This window comes from Osmerus eperlanus, chromosome 12, assembly GCF_963692335.1.
Source record: "Osmerus eperlanus chromosome 12, fOsmEpe2.1, whole genome shotgun sequence".
Taxonomy (NCBI): domain Eukaryota; kingdom Metazoa; phylum Chordata; class Actinopteri; order Osmeriformes; family Osmeridae; genus Osmerus; species Osmerus eperlanus.
Genome location: NC_085029.1, coordinates 294,436 through 300,451, shown reverse-complemented (window position 1 = coordinate 300,451; position 6,016 = coordinate 294,436).

The window sequence follows — 6,016 nt, the reverse complement described above, 5'->3', positions numbered from 1 at the left end:
CCACACGTGCCCCTCACTTGTGTCTGTGAAGACAATTCATAAACAAATACATTCAATAACAATGAAATCTAAAACTTTGTATTAGCTTAACACTTGTGTGTGGTAAAAACATTTTACAGCACTGTGGATGAGGTCAACAAAACTTGCCACCTCGCTGTCCTTCGCAAGGAACAGCCCATCAAAAAGTGCAGCTTCATCAGAGCTAGAGAAAAAACAATAATGTAAATTGCGTAAACCATTTGAGTTGTAATTGAAATGTATTTTAATTAGATACCAAACTCACCTTCCTGATTGCCGAAAGTGGTAAAGCTTGTGGTTACCATCCACTGACACAGCAACTGTTTGTGGTGTGCAGGCTGGACAGGTGAATGGGGTCACACAGCAGAGCTGCTCTTTCTGAAAGGAACAGTAATCAAACTCCAGAAAGCTCTGCTGCAGTGCATCCCCGTTGATTTGACCGATACTGAAATATAATAAATAAATAAAATTACAGCAATTCATAACAAGAGAATACAAAAAACATACATAAAATGGCTGATATGCTTTTCTCTTTTACACTTACTCTTCCAGCACGCTGTGTGCGATGTTCAAGCTATTTTGTGAAGGCCTGCCTGGACAAGCCTGGAGAGATCCCCTTCAGCTCCTGGAATGAACTTAGGAGGTCAAGAGAGTATAGGGTCTGTGAAAGTGTTGTAGCTGGCCAATAACCACTTTTGATCAGGTCCCTGACTTCTGGGGTCCACTTTTGCATGCAGATATTAGTATCAGTAGTATTAGTAGAAAAATTAGTATATAATGTCAACAATCTATACTTTGTGTACATACACTAACTAAATAATGTTAAATTAGGGGAATTTCTTGCTTTACCATTCATGGTAATGAGGATTACTGCTTTTCCATCCAACACAGTGATGTTGGCGACCTCACAGGAACATAATTTAGGAGCACACACTGTGGGTAAAATGCAAGCTGCAAAAAAATATGTTATAAACACGTATATTCAACTAATTATGCAGACGGAACACAGAAACATACTGTACCAGGACAAGTGAAGTTCACATTTGCTCTTCAACTGATAATCAAAAATAACCAATTCAAAATCTTAGTATTATAACAGGGTAAAAGAAGCGTACCTTGCTCTTGGGTGGTGTACTGCCCAGCTTCACCAATAGCTAGATAGGTGGATGGAGGAATGGCTCTGAAGAATCCATCTACCACACTGTCTCTGTTGTGGCTATGTAGCCTATTTCACCTACCTCTTAAAAAAGAACACAGCAAGTTATTCTATTAACATGTTTTTATCGCTTAAAAATTTGAACAAAACCTTAAAGGTGACATGACATAAAAACTTCACTTTAGGAGGTTATTTAACATTAATATGAGTTCCCCTAGCCTGCCTTTGGTCCCCCAGTGGCTAGAATTTTCGATCGGTGTAAACCAAGCCCTGGGTGTTCTTCTCCGCCTTTCAGGAAATGAAAGCTCAATTGCTTTGTTTGAAAATCTCCTCTTTGTGACGTAACAAAGAGGACGGTTACCTCCCCTCTCTGCTTTGCCCGCCCAGAGAATCTGGCCTGCACATAAGAAACTGAGCTACGACCGTGCAAGTGTTTTTATCCTCGAGAGACATGGCTTGCAAACGAACGAAGCATTACATTTGCTCAGTTTGGATGTACAAAGGAAAACAAAAATCTTTTTACAGTTCCTTCATCTGAGCCTCTGAAGACCCAGTATCTTAATTTTATTTTCTCTGGAAATGCGCCTACACAACTTCTGTTGTAGGCGCATTTGTTTTGTATGTCTGCGCCAAACACTTCAGCCACGACTGTTTCCTCAACTTGAGCTAATACAAAACTGGCCTTGCTGAAATTAAATTCTGGATCAGTACTAACTCTCCTTCGTCCAGCTACTAACCTCGGACAAGTAAGTTAACTAACACTATATCATTTTGTAGCTTTACTGTATATGGTTACCTAGCTTGCTACCCTTAGAATGTGGATGTAACATTAGCTCTGCTGCTAACAGCTGAGTTACTGTCACTAATGGAAAGGTAGATAGCATCAAGTATGTGTGTGAATACACATGCTGTAACGTGAGTGTTGTACACTTCTTTGTTATTTGGATAACCGTTCTGCTGTTGGTGTTATGGCGTGCGCGATATCCGCCTTTCCCCTCATTTAAATGACTGAGTGTGTACCTCTGCAAACCAGGGTTATCAGATGAGAATGGGCAAATTCGAGGCATCTTACAGCAACAGGGCTACAGCCATTGCGATACATCCATTGTAAACATTAGCGCATGGTGCCGCCCCTCCGCTCCTCATTAGCATTTAAAGCTACAGACACCAAAACAGCGCGTTCTGAGGAAAGCTCCTTGTGGGACTGCTAGTAGTTGTTATGTATTATGTTCCTCGCTGACATCCGTAGTACAACACCCGCATTGCATCAGGGGAAATGTATGTATACTGTGTTGTATGCGAGTGAAGTGAAGAGACAATGAATCCAACTCTGACTCTACCTGGTCTTATTACGATTACCACAACAGAACAACTGGCGACGAGAATGGCGGATGCATGCGTGTTTGTGGGGCTAGGAAGACGTGTTTAGCGCTTGGAAAACTGGAATCGACCGGGATACTAACTTTTCGTGGATACCGTTGCTGGCAAGCTACCGAACCGAGTCTACAAGAGGAGCGGTAAAGGAAGGAATTGTGAGTGCAGCGACTGCGGGGATACGTGACTGTAAAAGAGACCAGTGCATTCTGCTTAAACCTGTATTGGAGAAAGTGAAAGTTTGAAGACATGGCGGGGATAATCGGGAGCATTGGTGCTTTTGATGAACTGGTTGAACCATGGGCCGCGTACACTGAACGTTTTGGATACTTTGTAGCTGCAAATAGCATTGGCGAGGAGAAGACAGTACCCACGTTTCATCTGTTGCGCTCTTTGATACAGCCGGATAAACCCGGTGTCAAGACGTATGATGTGATTGTGCAAACATTGGCAAGGCACTTCTCGCCACAACCATTGACCATAGCGGAACGTTTCCGTTTCCATAAGAGGAATCAGGAGGAGGGGGAGTCCGTGAATATGTTTGTTGCTACCATGAAAAGGCTAGCTGAGCATTGTGAATTTAAAGAGTCACTAAGCAAAGTAATAAGAGACAGACTGGTGTGTGGTCTCAGGAGTGAAGCCATACAGAAGAGATTGCTTACGGAAAAGGCATTGACACTAGACAGAGCCGTGGAAATAAGCGTGTCCATGGAGATGGCAGCTAAAGAGGCCCATCAGCTGAGTTCAAGTACCACACTGCATAAGATTGCAAGTGACACTTATGAAAAGCACATCAAATGCTACAGGTGTGATAAGATGGGACATGTAGCATCTGAATGCTGGAGCAAGGACCTAGATTGTAGGAAGTGCGGGAAGAAGGGTCACATCGAACGTGCTTGCCAGAGTAGAAGGGTCACCAACAGTAAAAGAGAGCCTCAGCCACCAAAACGTGTTTGGAAGAAGAAAGGGGTGTATAATGTGGGTTACCAGAATGACTGGAGATAGTAGCAGCTCAGATGATCGGAGAGTTCACATACTGACCATTAAGGGAGGGTCACAGGGGTACTCTGTTACTCCATTATTGGAATGGCAACCCACTCCCATGGAGATTGACACTGGGGCAGCAGTGACATTAAGTACCGGAAGTCTGAACTGCACTCAAATGCTGATGGTCTCTCCAGACTGCCATTGCCTGACACTCATGTCATGTCTGAGCAAGCAGACATCTTCTACTTCCAGCAGGTAGACGGGACACCAATCACCTGTACACAGGTGAGACGTCAGAGCAGAAATGACCCTGTGCTCTCTAAGATGATTGATGTCGTGGTGAGTGGAAGGAAAGTGGAGAGTTTAACTGAAACCGTATCTCTCAAGGATGACGGAACTCTCGGTCCAAGCAGGATGTCTGTTATGGGGGCAGAGGGTAATCATTCCACCAAAGCTGAGGGAAGCGCTGCTACAACAGTTACATTCAGGGCACTGTGGAATGGTTCGCATGAAAGAACTCGCGAGGAGCTACTTCTGGTGGCCAGGACTCGATGGTCATATTGAAGACAGGGTGAAGTCTTGTGGATCATGTCAGAGCATCCGCAACACACCACCGTTGGCCCCTCTGCACCCATGGGACTGGCCTGAGGAAGCATGGCAACGGATACATATCGATTTTGCTGGGCCATTTGAAGAGAGGATGTTGCTGGTAGCTATTGATGCACATAGTAAGTGGCCAGAAGTTGCAATTATGAGATCAACCACAGCCCAGAAAACGATTGAGAAGCTGGCGGAAATGTTCAGTCGTTTTGGTTTTCGTGCCAGAGTTTGGTCCGCATTGCCGGTAGTAAGTAGAACTTATTCCCAGTGAGGGTTGGACTCCGCCAGGGCTGCCCTTTGTCACCGATTCTGTTCATAACTTATATGGACAGAATTTCTAGGCACAGCCAGGGCGTTGAGGGGGTCCGGTTTGGCCAGTTGAGGTGGCTCGGGCATCTGATAAGGATGCCTCCTGGACGCCTCCCTGGTGAGGTGTTCTGGGCATGTCCCACTGGGAAGAGGCCCCGGGGAAGACCCAGGACACGCTGGAGGGACTATGTCTCTCGGCTGGCCTGGGAACGCCTCGGGGTCCCCCAGGAAGAGCTGGTGGAAGTGGCCGGGGAGAGGGAAGTCTGGGCCTCCCTGCTTAGGTTGCTGCCCCTGCGACCCGACCCCCGGATAAGTGGAAGATGATGGATGGATGGATCATTTTTTCATTTCATTCAATCATTTTTGTTATTTACAGTACCAACTGTTTACATTTGCATTTTGCACCGTATTTCTAACTGTAATATGCAATCACTTTCCACTGCACTTTTACACTTTTTTCGGATAGCTTCTGTCCATACTTTATTGCACTACACTGTATATCCTGCACTTGCTGCTATTGCACTTCTGGTTAGACCTAAACTGCATTTCGTTGCCTTGTACCTGTACTTGTGTAATGACAATAAAGTTGAATCATCATCATCATCATTTTTCCTGATTTTTGCTAAGTTTGAAACCAACCAGAAATGGCTAAACTAGCACCCCATTTATTTGCTTACGTCAAGAAAAGTTGCCTGGAAACGTGCTCGCGGATACGAGCTGGGGACGAGCACAAAAGGGAACATCAGCAAATCGCTGATTTACCTGAGCTGAATGAGAACAAGGAGAAAGGACTTGATAATCTACAGTTGCCTGCCTGTGTTTCTACGTATTCTTATTATTGGGTGTGCTTTGCCTTCGGCAAGGGCACAACCTTTGTTCTCTATCATATATATTTATTTATTGTTTATTTTCCCACCCCTATTCGACATTCGTCTCACATTCAGAAGACGCTACTTTGCAGCGTCGAGTTAGGGACCGGGTGAAAATTACCCATACAATTTTGAAAAATGATGACTTTTATAATGATTTTATGACTATAAAACCTCAAACAGCAGAGTATTCCAACAATGTCTGGTATACTTTCACCACCTTTACTTTTTCAATAATGTTTTTAAAAGAATGATAGAAAATCGCTAATCTCTGAAAATAGCATGAAATCTTCACTAAACTCAATATCTTTTTCAAACTTGTGTCAATAAATCTCAAATATACACCAGATTATTCTAATAATGTCTGGACTACTTCCACACCCTTTACTTTTTCAATAATGTTTTTTTTTAATTATAGAAAATCGCAATTAATTGCTAATCTCTGAAAATAGCATGAAATCCTCGCTAATCTCAATATCTTTTTCAAATTTATTTCAAAAAATCTCAAATACACATCATATTATTCTAATAATGTCTGGCCTACTTCCACACCCTTTACTTTTTCAATAAGATATGTTTATATATATCTATGGTTCTCTCTATATTAGATATTCTCTGGAAGCAGTAATACATCACTAAAATCTGATTACAAACAGAAATTAAGACAAGCTCAATTGAAAAGTATTCATCCTGTAGGGAGCGG